The sequence below is a fragment of the Colius striatus genome, chromosome 1, assembly GCF_028858725.1.
Source record: "Colius striatus isolate bColStr4 chromosome 1, bColStr4.1.hap1, whole genome shotgun sequence".
NCBI lineage: Eukaryota > Metazoa > Chordata > Aves > Coliiformes > Coliidae > Colius > Colius striatus.
This window is the reverse complement of record NC_084759.1, coordinates 111,265,814-111,285,549: the sequence shown is the minus strand read 5'-3', so window position 1 is coordinate 111,285,549 and position 19,736 is coordinate 111,265,814.

Genomic DNA, 19,736 nt, shown 5'->3' with positions numbered 1-19,736 from the left:
TTTGAGAACAAATTCAAAGAGTAGAAGATGAGAGAGGGGAGTCAGTACTACAGTTGATTTTGAAAATTCATTCTTTCATTTGGAACATCAGTTGCAAGACAAATCCCCAACACCTATAAACGTGTGATCAGATGAAAAATAATGCTTCTGAACTGAATTTTAATGTGATAATGTACTTATTAAGCACAAAGGGAAGTCCTTGTTTAAACAATAGAATGTTTTGCAGCTTTTCAGCCTTCTAATGATGACTTCCTCCTTTCTCATTCCCATATCTTTACATCCAGGAAGTAGTTGCATCCCCACTAGAACCTTCACCAGCACTTTGACTATGCAGATCAGACACCCTGTTTTACTGCTTGTGGTAGTTTGAGCCTGGCTGGATGCCAGGTGCCCACCACACCGCTTTACCTCCCACCTCCTCAGCAAGCCAGGGAAGGGGAGAAAATAAGATGGGAATCTCGTGGGTTGAGATAAAAGCAGTTTAATAAATAAGCAGCAAAGCCGCGCGTGCGGGAAGCAAAGCAGAAGCAGATAAGCTGTTACTCTCTACTTCCCATCAGCAGCGATGTCCGGCCACCTCCCGAGAAGCAGGGCTTCAGTACGCGTAGCGGTTGCTTTGGGAAGGCCAGAAATGAATCTCGCCTCCCCTTCCTGCTCCTTTCCCCCAGTTTATATTACTGAGCTGACGTCATATGGTATGGAATATCTCCTTGGTCAGCCTGGGTCAGCTGTCCTGGCCATAGTCCCTCCCAAGATCATGCCCACTCACAGCTATTGGTGAAGGTGGGGGAAGGAATGCTGGAGGGACAGCCCCGATGTTGTGCAAGCGGTAGTCATAATATTGATATCAACAGTAAGCACAGCACTGCAGGAGCTACTGTGGAAAATCACTACCATCCCAGACCCACTACACTGCTGAAGCACTTGACTCAGTTTAGTCAAAGGAGTTGAACAGATTGAATAAACTCAGAGATATGTAATGACTCATGACCTCTCTTTCCTTCTAAAACAGTTTCTATATTTTTTACTGTTGCCCATGTTATTAAAAACAAAGGAGATCATACTCATGACCCCAAATTCAGCAAATGTTTAAGACTATAATTATCTCCCTAGAAGCCAGAAAAACACCTAGGCACACCTGTAAAATCTAGCTTGGAGGCAGTTGCAGTACAGTATTCTATGCAGGACTATAACTCTCAGTAGTTCTTTCCCTGTGCTTTGTTCTGGGGCAGTGAGAGAAGTGAAGAGCAACCTTTCTGCCTACACTTTTGAAGAGACTGGTCAATTCTGTATATTTTACACCTATTTCTGACTACATAAACAAAAGACCACATTCAAAGACAGTGATACATTTCTTTCTATCATCACTCCTAAAATAAATAGCTAACAATATGCAAAATTCAGATAGTTTTCCATAATTAATGAAAGAGAAAGAAGCAGTTTGTTTTAAAATGTGACTTTAATCATGAGGTGCTGATTGTTGGAAAGGAGGGTTTTTGACACGAATTTGATATGGAATCAGGAACAACAGATAACCAGTGAACAGAAAGAGATTATTTTTCAGCATGACTTGGCCAAAGTTTTGCAAGACTGGTCTTCCTTTCATTATATTAAGTTTGAATCAGGTAAGATATACCAGTCACTTCACAGAATAGAATGGTGACCAGCATATGCATTGCATAGCATAGCATAGCATAGCATAGCATAGCATAGACTGGAAGTAGTGGTATGTTTACTTTTATCTAAGGATTTTCAAAAAATGAATGGCTTTCATTGTGAAAAGAAAGAACAAATAGTTAATTTGTGTGTCTTGACAGAACCATCACCAATAATATGCCTGCATCTCCATAGACTACAGTACCAGGTTCTTGCTCACTTTCTTAGAAACTATTTATATGATGTAAAAATATTACACAATCACCTTTTCTCTGGACAATATATGTTAAGCTACATACGTGATCTGAATAGTACTATACCTGCCAAACTTCAAATATACCATAAGCCTCGGAAAAGAAGTTGTAAAATACCCAGCATATTCTTTGAATAATCACAAAGTTTATACTATGTTCTTTCTGATTGAGTAATAAAGAAGCATTCATACTTTATAGGGTATTTGTGAATTTCAAAAGTAGTACCTTTGAGTAAATGGAAAGAGTTGCCTTTCTATTTCCCTATATCGAGGAGGCCAACCTGTGGCTTATGAGCAGTGTGAATGCCACCACAGCACCTATAGCGGTATTTTCTGCTTTTATGCCCCAGCCTAGTTCCATATTAGAGCTAAGATATCCCTGAGTATCATGAAAAGTTTGCTGAGAACTCTCTTTTCTCTGGATCTGCCATCTATATGCCATATATAGTTCATGGCCAAGTGAAGAATATTATGTGTCTGGTAAGATCAGATATATTTTCCCACCTTGTCTTATTACTTATTGGCACCAAGACTGTCATGGGCTTGTGTAGAGTCATTTTTTGTAATGGGGAAGGGACTGTAAAGATGGCTCCTGTAAGAATTTACTCAAAACTTTTCCCATCTCTGAGTCAGACCCACTTCTGGGGCTGAGTGAATTGGACATCTCCAGAATATCTATTTAAGATGCAGCTAGAAGAGGAGAGTTCTTCATTCTTTTATGGGAGGTGATGGAAGGAAGAAGTGGGATGACAGTGAAGTACAGACTGCAAGGCCAGTGATGGAAGAGAGCAGGTGGTGTGCTGGAGCAGAGACTCCCCTGCATCCCATGGAGAGATGGCAGCTGCTTTTATAAAATCATGAACGTTTAAGTGTTTTTATTGAATAAATACCTTTAAATAAATTAATGTGTAAGTTAGCATAACTAAGCAAAACTAGGCCTCCTTTGTGAAGCTGCTTCCAAAGGAAAGATCATGCAGGCAGCATGATGATGAGAGTGATAACAAGGTGGACTATTCAGAACTAAGCACCTGCAAGCCATAAAACATCAAGAACAATGGTGGGAGTAACTGCCTCTAAGGAAGAAGAAAGGATGTGTTATGTTGACCATTAAGCTGCTCACTGTCCCAAAATCCTGCACCTTTCTGGTCCAGAACAAGACCCACCTGGACGTGTTCCTATGTGACATGATCTAGGTGAACCTGCTTCTGCAGGTGGGGTGGACTAGATGATCTCTGGAGATCCCTTCCACCCCCTACCATTCTATGATTCTATGATTCCGTGATAATCAGTAGCTTAGATTAGTTAGTTGACCAAGTGATTTTGAAGCATATATGAATATGTATAGCTTGTGTAATAAGGGACCAATCTATAAGAGGAATGTAATGTGTAAAATTAACAGGTAATCAGTCAAGGTAAAGGGCAACTTTAATGAACAGTTGTAAGTAGATTTTATATGCATGATAGGGAAGAACAAAAGAATATTAGGTATAAATATCTGTTAATTTTGATGTTTCATCAGACCTTCTTTGGGAATGATCCTACGTCCCTGGTGTGCATCGTTAAACAAAGGACATCTCTGCTTATCTAACTTTGTCTAGATAAGTTTTCTTCCTCAACATGTTTGCAACACTACCTCTGCAAACTGTGGAGAGGAGTGTTGAAGCTGAGACTTGGCATTTCATGGAAGACTACACACCAGCCGTGGTGATCATGCCTTGAGAATGCCATGAATTTGTGAGAGGGCAGTGTTGCAGCAGAAGGTACACAGAATGCTGCTGGCCACAGAGGAGTCCCATGCTGAAGGTGTTTGTGAGAAGAAGCTGCAGCCCTTCTCATGACACAGAGATTCATTTGGGACTGTCCTGTGAGAGGAGTGTCATGTTGGAGCAGAGGAAGAATGTGGGAGATCTTCCTCCTCTGAGAAGATAGAAGTGACAGAGATCAGTGAAGGATTGACCAGATCTCCCATTCCCTGCCCCACTATGCTGAAGGAGGAGGAGGTAGAAATATCAGGAGCAGGGAACTGAGTCTCGGAAGAAGGGAGGGGTAACGAAGGAGACCTTAAAGTGCTGACTGTATTTTCTCATCATCCTTTGTTGCCAGCTGGGCCTGAACTGCGACAATGATGCAAAACTGCAGCATTCCAATCTTAAAAAAGCAAGCATGCAATCAGAAGTAATTAAGACCTCAGGAGGTCCTCTCTTTTCCAGAGGAACCCCACTAGCATCCACTGGTAGGTGGCACAATTAATATAGGTTACAATGAACTGACACAATCAATGGTGAAATCCATTTTCTTGTGCCAGTGTGACAAATAACAGGTTCACAAGGATATGCATCTTTCATTGCCTTTCATGCATAATATGGGATTAATCAGGGAACAAATTAACTGGTGATGAAATGACAAAAAACTGGCACCATTATAATTTCAGGGCAAGATATATATTCTTTATGATTTTTACTCAGTCTTCATTTATGAATGATGGATTATTTCTCAGATTCCATTTAAAGTCATTATTAAAATCCAGTTATTTGTACATTGCTTGACATTCAAACTCTGATATTTTTTTCCCACAAAATACTGGGTGAGACAAGACTGACTTGAATCTAGAAATCAAAATACAGAGCTATTATTTTTTCTTACATTTTACTGATAAGAATATTCAAGCTGATTAAAGAAGAGTCTTTGAGCAAGCTGGTTAAAATGTCCTTCTCAGATATTTAAAAAAAAAAATGCAATTTCCTTTTACAGTGATAATCTATTTTGTCCTTGACTAATGCAGCATCACTGAGAATTTCATAGTGGTAAATCATTGTTTCATAATTCTGAATTGGTATATAGAATCATAGAATGGTGGAGTCAGAAGGGACTTTTAGAAATCATCTAGTCCAACCCCCCTGCAGAAGTGGGTCCACCTAGATTGGGTCGCACAGGAACACATCCAGGTGGGTCTTGAAGACCTTCAAGGAAAGTGACCCAACACCATGGGCAGCCTGTGCCAGGGGTCCATCATCCTCACAGGAAAATAGTTTGTTGTTACGTTTAAATGGAACTTTTAGTGTTCCAACTTCTTTCATTACCGCTTATCCTGTTGCTAGACACAATAGAAAAAAAAGGATGACCCAACCTCCTGACATCCACCATTTATATACTTGTAAACATTAATGAGATATAAGGTGACTGACTTCAGGCATCCAAAAAAGGAGACCGTGATTATTAAGAAATGCTGAGAGTAGTAAATTCTGAAGGAAGCCACTATCTCTCTGCAGCAATATGAGACTTGAGTTTGGTTTTGTTTAGGAGCTTAAATATTGATTTAGTTATTTAATTACAGGTGCATTAATTTGAAAGAGTTGGTATAATACCAATAAATAATTTCAAAATGCTGAACATTGATGTGAAACATCAGACAATGAGTTGAATGTAGCTGTGTGTATTTTGAGAACAATCTATTAATAACCTGAACAAATAAGGATAAAACCAGTACTCTTTATGTTCATGTTTAACTGCCTTAGGAAGCTAGGTTTTGTTCCAGAACAATTTTACATGTGCCAAATTCTATTTGCATACTATGTCATTGTGATAAAATCCAAAAAAAATGGTTAAACTATACAGGCATCAGTACTACTAACAAGCAATTTTTTAGCAGAGGTTTAGCAGTATTTAACAGATATGTAAAGAAAGCAACAAATAATAATTTAATAGCTGATGTAAGATATTAGTGCTCAAATACTGCACAGCCTTGCATTTGTATTTCAGTAGTGGCTTAGACACTCAAGACAATAAATCTCTTATGTTCTGACATTAAATTTTAATGTTACCATACGTTTTGCAGAGAAAAAGTGTGCTACGGACTTTATTAGCAGTATTACTATCTGACTACATCTTGCATTTCAGAACCATACAAGCAAAAAGTCCCACTTTGGGAAATTAGACACTTTATAATGTAAATAACTTTATAATAAATCATGGTACATAGTTATGTCCAGGTATCTTTATTCTTATGGTTTATGGCTTCATAGTTATTATCTAGAAAATAAAAGCTCAACAGTCTTTGAAACACTCATAATCTGTCCCACTTCGTTTTTGCAGGTCATTATCTATTTCTGAATGCAAATCCCAGTCCCCACTGCATGGCCTCTGCCTACTAGCACAAAGTGCTGCACCAGCTGCAGCTGCCCATGGTACATATATGTGTGTATGTCTGTCTGCCCTCATAGCAAATTCAGAGGAAAAAAACTTCCTTTTACCCTACTGGTTTACCCCAGGGCAATGCAATTGGATGCTAGATTTCTTTTTACTGCTCTTGGAGAGCACTAGCGAGGTAGCCTCCTGGGTAGTATACATACCTGTTGTGACTTTGCATGGGATCAACCTGTTGCTTATGGTTGAGTTGTGCATCAACTGGGACAGAACCTGGTTATCACTGAATCTTTCCTTTTGTGGCTGCATAAGCCACAAGAAAAACCAGGGCAGTGTTGAGACTCATTCTGTGCACTGACCAAATGCAACTGTTCAACGAGTGATACAATAGTACAGTACAAGTCAAAGTATGCTGATACTATGATTACATTCCACAAGCTTTGAAGCATATCCTATAGCAACCTCCTTCAGAAGTCAAGCTCTACTTAATTTTGCACACAACAGGACAAGGTTGGAACGAGACATGGAGAGAAGGAAAATGATTAGAAGGCAGCTAAAACATCAAGTCTTATTTTGAAAGACAATTTTCTTCATTCCCTGTAACTTTTCTTGCCCCTTTGCTATTTTGGTTACAGAAGCAGCTCAGGAATGAAAACACAGGTTCACACAGAATTCTCTTAATACAGAATCCCCTTGTGAGTTCACATATTAAGAAGGACAGCTATAATCATTTTAATACTTTTATAAATTAGTAAGGTAATAAGCACAATACATTCTGCATGAGAGTGTTCTTCATTCGTTTTTTATGCTGCTGACACATTTTAATTATGATACTATTTTGTGACACATTGGTACCATCATTGGAAAAAAAAACCCAATCCTTCATAACAGGAGATTTTTCCTTAGTGCTGCACTACTAAACACTCCCTGAGAAGCATGACAAAATTACCACTTGTATGAGAGAGTGAGGAAGCATATGTTTTAATGCAGTGTAGATTAGCTACATTTTGGTGTGGATTTTTTTTTTTTTTTAAAGAGATAGAGTATATTCAGTGAAGTATATTCCCCAAAAACAGCTTGAGCTGTGTCTGTCATTTCTCCATAAACTAAACCTACTGTAGATTCTTTTCTGTGGAAAGCAAATTTTATGGACATAGATTTATACTGTCATAAAGTGAAAATTGTATTCAGCAGTGGGGACAGAAACCAGTAAAAGTGTGTTTTTCTCTATCCTTTCAAGAGTATATTATAAAGACTTTTAAATATAATCCTTTCTTTATTTTTCAGCTCTGAGGGTCCAAACAAGATTTAAAATCCTTTACAGTTACATCTCCTGTTCATTTTGCATGTTTTCTCAAATCCTCATTGTCTGTTATCAATATTATTTAGCCTCTACATAGTCATAGGTGTTTTAAAATCAGACAGCTTCTGGATGTGAATCTAAGACAGAAGAGACCTCTTTGTATATACTGGCAGTGTTAACGATGTGCAACAGCACTAGTTTCTCAGTAATAGTATTTGTATATAAGTAAAGACACAACCATAATCTCTTTCAAATTCAGCTCTTCCAGTAGTTGTGCCTGTTTTTCCTATATATTTGATGAGACTTTAAGGAGGGAGAGTATTAAAATTACCACGAAGTTGCCCTGTCTTCAGTTGGGTAAATTATTTGAATTTTATCAGATTTTGATGAAACACTGGATAATAAAACTTTAATGTAAGCTTTCTTCTGACACGAGTTATGCTTAGTTCAGCCAGTCTGAATTAAGTTTACAACGTCTGGATACAACTGTATATGTTCTAATATGCTCAGATATACATGTATATATTCTGATATGCTTAAGAAGGCATAATGCAGGCTTGTTCTGAAACAGTTTGAAAAAAGTAAGGATAAGAGGAAAGAAAAAACCCAGTGATTATCTGATCTGAAGCTGACAGCATCCAGTTCATTTCATGGCTAAGGAAGTAACATAAGTTTTACAAGTTTTCTAAGCTTTCTGCTAAACAGGGCATGATTAAAATGCACAAATAAAATATGGGGCAATAGGAATACATCTCATCAAATATAAATACAATGCAATTGGATCTCACACATCTTGGGAGGCATAGCCATACATATCAGCAATTGCTCAGTTTCAAAGCTGCATATTTCAGATTTGAAGTGAATTGAATTGGTTCCCTTGACCTCACTATAAGGCTAATTCAAATATCCCAATACTTAAATTTTATTTTATGAAAATACATTATTTATCCTCTCAGGACTGTTAGTATTGGCTTATTAAGTTCCTTTCGAAAATCTGGACAGAAATTTCATCACAGTGTTTGAGTTTATACAATCTACTAGCATTGTTTGCAGTGGTAAGTGACAAAGAGATCATGAAATGTGGAATTAAGTTTTCTTTTCCTCTTTTTAAAAGACAGAGGATCCAAAAATATTTCTAGTGTAATTAAAATTTTCATCTGAAACCTGTAGCATACCCCTGAGTAAGAATCGCTGTTTAAACTATTCTATGTTCTTGAGATGTCTGTACACTGAAACCATTGCAAGACATATTTTTTCCCCTGTCACAGATTTGCTGCTAATATTATATGCAAAGGAAGATAAGGTAAAGTCAGAGAGAAAGTGAGAGCCTGCAGATGTTACTAATTACACAGTCCTGTTGCATGCTTCCCTAAATTTTCTATACTTTTCAGATTTTGAGTAGATAGGGCAATCCTATTATGAACTGATTTTAGTAGTTAGTTTTATCACTTGAAAGTCTGTACCACCTTCTATCAAACTTTTCTTCTTGTGTTCCAAGAAAAAAACACACCCCAAACCAATCAAACAGAAAAAGCCATCACAGCAAATGGTATTTGTAACAGAACACTTAGTTATCTCTGCAAAGAGCACAATGACAAAAAAGTCAGGAAAGATCTTCTTTCTCTGGAGGAAAGAAAGAACCTTTCTTCCCTTGTGGATGAAATTACGCTTGATATATTATTCAATAAATTCATGAAACATTTTTAGGTATTAATGACAACCCAGTGAATTGCTGAAATTCTTCATTAATACAAAGTAAAAGAAATTAAAGACATCTTAATGATACATACTGTTAAAATTTTCTTCCAAGGAAGGTCATGCATTGCACTTCTACCATGTCCCAAGTTAAGGACTGCCACAGCAGTGACTGTTAGGAGGAATGTTGACAGTGTGCAATCTCACATGCTGTGCCATGGGCAGATCCCTTCAAGCTTGTCCCTTGGGGATCAGGAGAGTCTCTCAAGGAGAAAGACAAAGCCTTAAAATCTTTCAAATAAAACAATACATCTTCTTCAGAATAAAAGTTGTTCAGGGAACACATTTTACCTGTTGCCCATCCTTAACTAGTGATAAAGTCTGAAATTACAGCAGCAGTTATCTTTTCATATGTGTGCATTCAATCTCTTCAACATGATATGCTGATCTTTGTCTATCTGCTAGTACCCACAAAAGTAGGCATGCTGCTTTTGATGCAGTGTTAGCTTTGAATTGACATGCTAAAGGAAAAGCTCATAACCAAGTGTAGAAAAAAAGTGTGACATTTTTTAGTCTAATGTACAAGAAAAGGTAGAAGAAAATACCTAGCTCCCCTTGATTATTTAGTAAAATCACATCATACATGTAAAATTTAGTATAGGTAGCCCTGAGATTAATGAGCAGAAATTGTCAGAAACCTTTTTAGAAAGTGGCATGAATAAAAATGAAAGTCAAAGAATTGAATTTCCCAATGTTTTACTATTTTATCAAGAATGAAGTCACAGACGGCCTGTTGAGGATCAATAATGGATGTAAGGTCCATGATCCAAATGCTTTGTGCCAGTAAGATGAATCTTAAAGATATGATAAATGATGATAATATTAGGAGGGAGAGATGTACCATGGGAGAAAAGATAAAGTGTACAATGGAACCTCCCTCATTTGTCACAGTTGCTACAGAAGACAGAAAAAATGTTTACTTATCCCTCTCCCCACCTCACCTCTCAGTCCCAGTCAGGTTCAACACCTTCTACATGCTGAAACTCTTCCTCAAGTAAATGAAATTTCAATATGCTCTTGGGTAAGAGCCAAGATCAGTTTTGGTAGCCTGTACTTCCTAAGGTAATTTGGTCAGGTAAACACGTGGTAGGAAAGAAAGGCACTCTGGCATGCATGCTCTGATTCTCTGAGTTTTAATATAGCCATAAGTGGAAAAGATTTATATTCCAAGTTATCAAACCTGCCTAAAAAATTATCTTTTTCAAATGTATTCTTGGCAATCTGAGCTTCTGTTTGAGTTTCAACAGCAGTGCAGAAGCTCATCTAAACTGTATATGGTAGTAAGGGAGACATTTCTAATAGAGTCATCCCCAGCAAATCTCTTCCTATATAGATGCAACACGAATATGTTTACTTTGCATTTTTGGCAGTAAAAAAAAAAAAGTATTCTGCAAACTGATCTAGGTGAACCTGCTTCTGCAGGGGGGTTGGACTAGATGATCTCTAAAGATCCCTTTCAACCCTACCACTCTATGATTCTGTGATTCTATGAAAGGAATAGAATCCATCCAATGAGTAACCAGATGCATGTTATAGAAACACATGTGTCCTGTCCCTAGGCTGGAGATCTTTTTTCTGTAAAATTGGTAGGTTCCTGTAATACACACCACTTATTCAAATATTTTCAGAGATCAATGGCAATTTATGTAACAGAGAAACTTGTATAACAGAAATCTACATTTTGTCTTATAGATAACTAAAGAAACTCTGTGAAAACCATCTGAAAGTGCAAATGAGGAAAACACATTTAGAAGTATGTAGAATTGACAAGGATGAAACATTATCTGAGTGTCTTTTCCAAAATGGGGAAAAATGACCATTAAGAAGGCTGTTTTATTCTGATTTATCCTGTTCCCTTTGTGCATTTATAAACTTCTACTTAAAGATGGATTCAAAAATTTAAATAAATTTCACCTTTGTTTCTTCTTAAATCGTGCAATTCCATAGACTAGAACAACAATTTTAACTTTGCTAGTTGCACTTTATTGAAAAGTGAAGTCCTTATGTGCAAGCTTGTCTTTTTTCACTTTTAAACAGTATGTAGGATAACAGACAGTTGACTTTTATAGCTAGGATGTGTCTGGGAGCAGTAACAGTGCCTGTGATAGAGCAGAAAACATTATTTTTTTTTATTGTGTTCATTCACATCAGTTACCCATTAATTATTTTCTTACTTCAATGAAAACTTTTCAAAGTCTTCTGGTCCAAACTTAAAAAAAACAGTAGTTTCTCAAGTAATGAGGACATAGTCCAGGAATACATAGAAGACTTTCATTCAACTTCCCCTTTACAAGGCTATCACAAGTTTATAGTGTCTCAATACATACCTACATAGTCTACTCAAAAAGAAAAATTGTTATGAAGTAAGAATGAGGACAACCCTTAAGAGTTCTAACACTAACAGAGAGTGAAAAATAAGAGACAATAGCACTCTCACACATAGTACTTTCTATTTCCTTGGTCATTAATTCATGTGAAACTGAGGTAAGAAATACCAGTAACATTGTTTATGGAAGATTCCAATTAATTATAGCTTTTCCTAAATTATTGAGGCACTGTTTGCACTCTAAAATGCTTCATTATCATTCTGAAATTTGAAAATTTTCGGTAAATTTAGCTTTGATTATCAACTCTGGCAACCCTGAAACAGTATTTTTCAATAAATAAATTACTTACTGATTTGAATTTTGCCTGCCCAGTACTGGGCATGCATCTTTATTGGTAGTGATTGTGAACAGGGAATAGTGTGGGAGCAGATAGTACTAGAAAGTAACAGAAAATGTAACCTTTTTATAGGCAACATATTTTCTTATACATACAATGAAATCTAAGCTGGATTCCCTTCAAGCAAAATTGCCTGAATACCATATTGCTTGTTTTTATCCTCTCTGTCATAGGTAAGCATGGTTGTTTACACCTTATGAATAGCAATAGAACAACAGAAAATATTTCAAAGTCAGTGTAAGCAATTTCTTTTCAACTAAGAACCTGATGTACTGTAAAGCCCCACCATCTGCTGCCATTCAACATAGGGGTAACAATAGATTATTTCTGCTGCTGCTCAGTAAGGATTAAAATATGTAATTTCTGCAGTCTTGCAACTGCTGCTGCTTTTTTAGCCCATTTTTTCTACCATAGAAATCCTATTCTGCAATGGGAAATTCTCCAATATTAAGAACTGAGAATATATATAGACAGCACTGAACAGGGACCTTCTGAAAAATCATTTCTCTTTCATTTCTACAAGCCAGCAAACCTTTCAGTGAAAAGGTTTGGGAAGTCTCAGGTTAGTATAACAGCAAATTAGCCCCTGGAGCTTGTAGGAATCATGCAGGCTGATGTCTGCATTCAACCACTGACTCCACCTTCTCTTTTGTGCAAAGATTAACTGAATGTCTCTGGTCCAGTAGGGAGACTGCTAGAATTCAGCAGGTGCTGAGATGGTAAAAAAAGAATAAAAAATAATAGCAGATATGTGGAAAAGCACTGAGAGAGGTTTTGTCTGCCTATACATTGAACTACACCTATGCAGAGGGGATGTAGAAAGGAAGAGAGAAATCATAGACTGCAAGGCAGCAGACAACATATCTTCCATTTAAAATAGCTTGTTAACTCACAGCTGCCTTTGAAGCACTGGTTCAGAGGACAAAACAAGAAGTTCATTTAAAAATGTATTACAAGTAATGTGGAGGTAGTTCTTATGCATAACTTTCTGCCTCAATCACACATGGTTTTACTGCCATGTGGCTTCCCATCAGCTACATTATGAGAAGAAAATCTCAAAGTCATGAGATATATCAAACATTATTCATCTTGAATTCAATTTATAGGAATATAGTATGAGGCAAGACCACAGAACTGTGGATGTCAGATTTTAGACTACATGAACAGTTTCCAGTGAAGAGGCTCAATAAGTTTAGGTAAAAAGCTTTATTCTAGGAAGCTGAATCTAAACCCAAAGATATTTAATGAATATTTGTGTGGCATGTAATAGGTGGTATGTGGTTTCTTGCATTAAATATTGCCAGTTGTATTGGAAAAAAAAAATAAAAAACCAGTCCCAATATATATTTGTGTTTTGATGTAAACTTACTTTCACAAGCTGTCTCATTTCACATGATCTTGTGAAAAGTGCTTAAAAAAATGACATACGGGCCAATCTTTTTTTAAAACTGTTTCATTTTTGTGTGATTATTTCAGTTCCTTTAGGAGGTGGGTTATTCTTGGTGCTAATGCACCCCAAAGTTCTGAAATCTCAAGCATAGAAATATATCTATTAAGTGTAGATAGTCAAGGAACCAAGAATAAACCAGGAACTGATGTTATTTACATCAGTTGTTATGATGTAATAACTATGTTTACATCATAGTACAGATGAACATTTACATACCCTTAAATCTATTATCCTCTTCTGAATATCTTCCCATGTGTTTTTTTGATATTTATAAATATTAGAATAGCTGTAACCTGATTTGTTAAGAGTGCAATGATATTTCCTCCTTCCTGCAATGAGGAGTTGAGTGTTTTGGAATGGGTCACTTCCTTCTTTGCTAATATTCAGAAAATCCTGTCCAACACTATTCTATTCTGAATTGTTTCTCTCAGCAATGACAGTCTTATCTTACCAGTGTTTCAGTCAGGGGCACTGTCTGAGCATTAGTACCCCAAAAGTAACAGATTTCATCATTGGAACAACACATCCCAGTAGGGAGGGCCAGACTGTAAATCTTAAAGCTGACTCCTGAACTTTTATATACTACCTTGTCCCAGCCCTGGCTCAGAAATTGTGTGAAGAAGCCTTATTCATCTGCTTCCTCTGGCATGCTCAAGAGATATCATCCTCAATAGGGTCTTCCAAAACAACCCCAAAACACACTAGCCATGCTTGGATGCTACATGGCTTTCCACATTAGGAGAAAGACTAGAACCCTTAGTGGAACAGTGGAACAGGAGTGTGGTTAAAACATAATAAAACAATTAATTTATCAATTTATTTCCATAATTAGTGACAATCATCTCTCATATCCCTCTGTATGGTGCAAGCAACATATATATCCTGACTGGAAACTTGAATCTTTCGAACTCACTTGTTTCTTCTAGATTTTGTACTGGTCCTATGGCTCTCTATGTTCAGCAATATTCTTTTTAGATTAATCTCACAGTGTTATATGACCTCTGTTATGGCCTGATTTATCTTTCCTAGATACTCTACACACACTATGTTCTTTAATATGTAAGTGCAGTCAGATCAGTGGCCATAAATCTTGATAAGTAAGACTTGTAGTCTATACTGAAAATTATTATGATACAGAGTAAATAGGGGAATGGCTACATGAAAAACTACATGAGTTATCACGAAGCAAGATAGGCTGCAATTTTTCTTCATGTCAGCTACTCTGCTAAAAGCAGAGAGGTTTAGGAAGGTTTGCTTACTCCTAATTTCATTGAACTAGCTTGCATTTGCTATAGGATAAAAACACACAGAGTACTGTCAAGTATCTATGTGCCATAAAATACAGTGTAGTTTAACTCCCAGCAATTTGGTCCTCCAGCAATATTCAATATATTTTTCTTGTCTAGAACAATGACAAGATAGTTGGAGAATACTTTTCAAAGAAATTGAAAGCTTTTGGAAGGTCAACAATGCAGTACTGCACTTAGTTTTTGCATCAGGTCATTTTTAATAGGCTCATAGTGAAATCCCTCAACATCTGCAAACATTTCTGCAATTTTTTTTTTCAGAAAGGTACTCTTATCACACACAAAGCAGCCATCACCCCTTTTTTACTATCTGTAATAGAAAGTTCACTTTCAGACGAGTGGAAAGTCTCAGTAAAATCAATATACAAACAATATTCCAGAAGACTTTCCATAATATTAAATTTCTCTGTAAGATTAAAGCTAATGTAATGTTTTTTAGAAACATTTATTTACTGTCAAGTTTATTTTTTTTAAAAAAAGTGTGGTAACAAGAAGCCTTTTATTTAAAAAAGCAGTTTATTCAATAAGGGAAAGAATCTCAATAGTAACGATGCTGAAGGAGACTAGAGGGCTAGGAAATAGGATGCAAACAACATGGCAGAAAGGGCAGAAAGGATAACAGTGCAGTGTTGTGCTGCTTAGAAGATATCAAGAAGAAAAATATTTCATTTTCTGCAACTTTAGTGTATTAATATACCTAGCTATATATAATTCTTGGAAAGAAAGAAGTTAATTCGTCAAATACTTCTTGGGAATATACCAATTCCAATCTGATTTTTACTAAGAACAATTTTTCAGATACAGGAATCATGACTGTCTGTGTAGGGAAACTTAGCAAGGAAAGCTTGCCTACTTGTGAGATCTGTAATCTAAAAAGTTGTCAGCAGATTGACTTTGACCTTTTGCAAAAACTTTAGTTCAGAAAGCAATAAATTGAGGAAAGGGGAAGAGCAAATACCTCTTCTATCTGAACTGAGATGTTAATCTCTGAATTGGCATTACTATAAAGTTATGCAGAAGTCACTGAGAGAATATTCAAATTCCAATAAATGGTGCATAAAGGAAGAAAAAATGCATATAGATGTATAGATTAATGTAGCAGAGATAAGTACTTGACGTGTTCTCTCAGACAAAACATCACTGTAACAATAGAGTGAGAGGCAGGCAGTTAGGTCACATTTAACTTCAGATGGCAAAATATATACACAGGTTAGATAGATTAGCTACCATGATTTCTGTAACAGTAAAATCAAGGCCTCTTTTTCTTGATATAATTTTACATTTTGAAGAATATAATGATTTTAAGTATTTCATTACTAATTTTTTCTTCAACAATTCTACTTCTGTTAGTAAGCTTGAAACATTCTTCCATTACTTAAGAGGCACTAAATCAACAAACAGCTTCTTTCCCCATATGCCTACTTTTTTATCTATCTTCCACAGTACTTCCAAGAAAATTTCCTTGAACAAGTGAGTTAAAAAACCGTGAATATTTTGTGGGTTTCCATAAAGCAAAGGTACACCAACATCCCTGACAAAATGGTGCACTACAGAGTGTAGCAGAGACTTTGACTAAGGGCTCACCTGCCAATAACCAGCACTTGTGCTGATGTGAAGGTAACACAGCCTGGGGCTGAACTAGGTTTTTCAGAAGAAGACTGCCTGACTTACCTGGAGGGCTGCTACATGTTCTAACATATGTTACAAGTAAGACCTAAGTTTTCTCATCACTGCCAGTGCAGTACACAACAAAAGCAGATATTAATTTCCGAGTAAACTCCCTCCAGACAAACTAATCCATTTCAGAAGACACCTGTATTAGACGCATTTCAAGTGAGATCAGGCCAGCAAATGTCACTAGATGCCAGTACCAGTTGGGTTTTTGGGCTTGAAAGACAGCTGAAGACAGAGACCCTTACAAATGTAGTTTCAGAGTTGAGAACACAAACATCTGTTTTTTCACTGCTGCCACAATATCCTATTACTTTTTAAAATCTTTTTTTTACTTTTTTAAATATATATTTTTTTCTTTTTGTAACATCTGCAGGACCAGCTTTGAGTTACAATGCACAAAACACTACACAAAAGTATAGATTGCTTGAATATTTTATAGACTACATACGTAATACAGACAAGAGATGCAACCTCCACACAAAGGAATGGACTGTCTTGAGTATAGCAGGCCTTTTTGCAGCAGGCCAGGGTGATCTGAAGGAAGACACATTGCCAAATATGTTTAAATTACAGGGTAAAATGTATTTGTTACCCTTTTTTACTGTACTGTAGGAGTGAGATTTCCAAAATTACCCAAGAGATTTCCCTGGTGACTTTTCCCACTAAAAATCAGCAACATTAGTGTTCCTAAATCACTGAAGACGTTATGAAGCACAAGTACAGTAAAGCAAATTCTTCATAGGGAGTCCTAGTATTTTAGATATACCACTTGTCACTGCTGCAGGACCACATCTACAAACCCAGCCAAACGACCTTCACTAAAACATGTTGCCACGCCTGCAGGAAGTAGAAACAGACTGCATCTGAGAAGCTAATAGACCAAGAAATGTCCATAAATCTTCCTTAGTTCTCAGATTCTTCACACATTCTATGTGGCAAATGATTTTGAGCAAACATATGGAGTCAAAACCTTCTGCTCAGTCAAAATTCTCCTAGACAATATTCCAAGAAAGGAATAATAGGGTAAATTAATACTTAGCCTTAATATTATACTTTTCATTAGTAGTTATCAAGTATTATCATGACCCTCCATTTTTTTTTTCTCCTTTCCACTAAGAAAATGAGAAACTGGGATGATAGGATTTTTGAAAAGCCAGCAACTGATAAACAATTTTAAGTCCATGCCTGATATCTATCCAAAGAAAAAAAATATCATTGTTCATTCCTGAAAAGTTTAGAAATATTGAAGATTTAAAAAAAGAACAAACAAAAAACAACAGCAAAACCCCCAATAAACCAGAACAAATTAACACATTATCTTGTATATCTTTTGCATAGTCAAGTGCAGAAGATACTGAATAAAAAAGTTTTGTATTTTTTCCCTTCCATATAAGACTTCTTTATTACAATAATCATGAGCATTTAACTAAAAGCTTCACAGTATTTACACATTAATCTTTTTGTCCTGGAAGATTTTTAACAAAAAAAAAATGTCAAGATAGAGGATACAGATGAAAGTGCATGAGTCATATTCGCATTACAGAAAAAAATACTTTGTTACTTCACCTCTCATGTCTGGTTTTAAGAAATGAATTAACTTACTTTTCACTAGTTAGAGAAGAACCATGAGATTACTCAGTCTTCTGTGGTGAGTAATAAGTGTTGAAAAAAATAAATTAACATTTAAAATAGGTAATTTTCTTTTATAAACCAAAAACCTGGTAGCCACAAGTTTCTCTATGGATGTTTTAATATTTCACACTATACATCACACATTTTGAAATTTGCATTAAAGACTATATGACATCACTAAGCTGCCAGAAAGACTAATTTCACAGATAATTAAGCTTACTCTAGGACTGGAGTAAGAACTTTATACCTGCTTCTTAGGTAGAGGTCTTTCAGTAAAGAGATCCTTTGCAAAGTCAACAGCAGTGTTCTTTCTCATCAGCTATAAGGCTCAGTGAAAGTGAGCATGTGCAAGAACAAGGCAGCAGCGGAAAGTTGCTCAGAGATCTTCTAGAAAGGTTAGGAGACTTGGTAAGCAGAAAGCCCACACTGCATTCCCTAGTCACACTGTCCTCTGTCTAGGGTGGAAGGTTGGAGACTATCCCAGCATATTAGAACAGTGGATGAGTGTCCTGGCTTGATATAGAGACACTTCTGGTAATGGGAAAGGGGATATAAAGATGGCTTCTGTAACAAGTTACTTGAAATTCTCCCCAGCTCTGAGCCAGACCCACTTCTGGGTCTGAGTCAATTAGGTGCTCCCCTGATCACTTTTTAAGAAGAAGAAGTCAGAAGAGGAGGGTTCTTCCTGTTCCTTCTTGTTCTGTCCTTCCTTTCTTTCTGACTGGTGGTGGTGCAAGGAGTTGAAAGAGACAAAAGCAACCATCTGGAGCTCAAGGTCAATGAGGGAAGAGAGGAGGAGATGTGCTGAAGCAGGGACTCCCCTGCATCCTGTGAAGAGGACTAGTGAAGTTGAAATTTGTTTGCACTTCATAAAAGACCCTGCACCAGGGGCAGTGACTATGCCCAGAGGAGGCCGTGTCCCATGGGAGGCAGAAGCCGCAGCTGTTGGGAATAACGCACACCAGAGAAGTTCATTAAGGAATGTGTCCCAGGGGAGAGATCCCATATTGGAGCAGAGGATCTGAGAAGAGAGAAGCAGCAGAGACCATCTGTGAGAGACTGACCACATCCCCCATTCCCTGCCCCACTGAGCCCTTTTGAGGGGGGGAAGAGGAGGTAGATATATCAGGAGCAGTAAGCTGAGCCTGGGAAAAAAGGAGGGATGGGGGAGGGAGATCTTAAAGTGCTGGTTATAATTTTCCCATAGTCCTGCTCTCTTTTTGCTTTTTGTCCTATTCTGTTTCTTGTAGGTAGTAGAATAAACTTTCCTACTTTCCTCTCTAGGTCAAGTAGTGGAGTCTGTTTTGCTTAGAACTGTAATTGGTAGCGAGTCCTCCCTCATCTGGTCTCAATCCATAATATCCTTGGTTATAATTTTTTCCTCCCATCTCCTGGAGCCTCTGCCACCCTAACGAGGATGGGAGTGAATGGGGCGCTCCAAGTGAGAGACTGCCGTGATGCTTCATTGCTGGCTGGGCAAAACCACAACAATGAGTAGCTGAGAGACTACCCATCCCTTGCACAGCCTCTGAAACATCTTCCAATGGAAAGGAAATGGCTGCTTGTCAGTACAGAAAGGAATTCTAGTAACTGCGGGAGGCTATGAGTCAGTAAAATGAACAGTTGTATGTAGCTCCATTTTTGGAATATGTATTGAATAAGTCTTCAGTTCAAAACTTGGTTCCTCTAAAACAAATTCAACAGCATTAAGGGGGATAGAAAAAGGACAGATTTGAAGTAAAATTTCCAAAAAAAGCTTTGAACTGTAGATTTTCTGCATGCTGTTATAAGAGGTATAGTTTTATTTCACTTAGAGTCATCAGTCAATCATATATATGA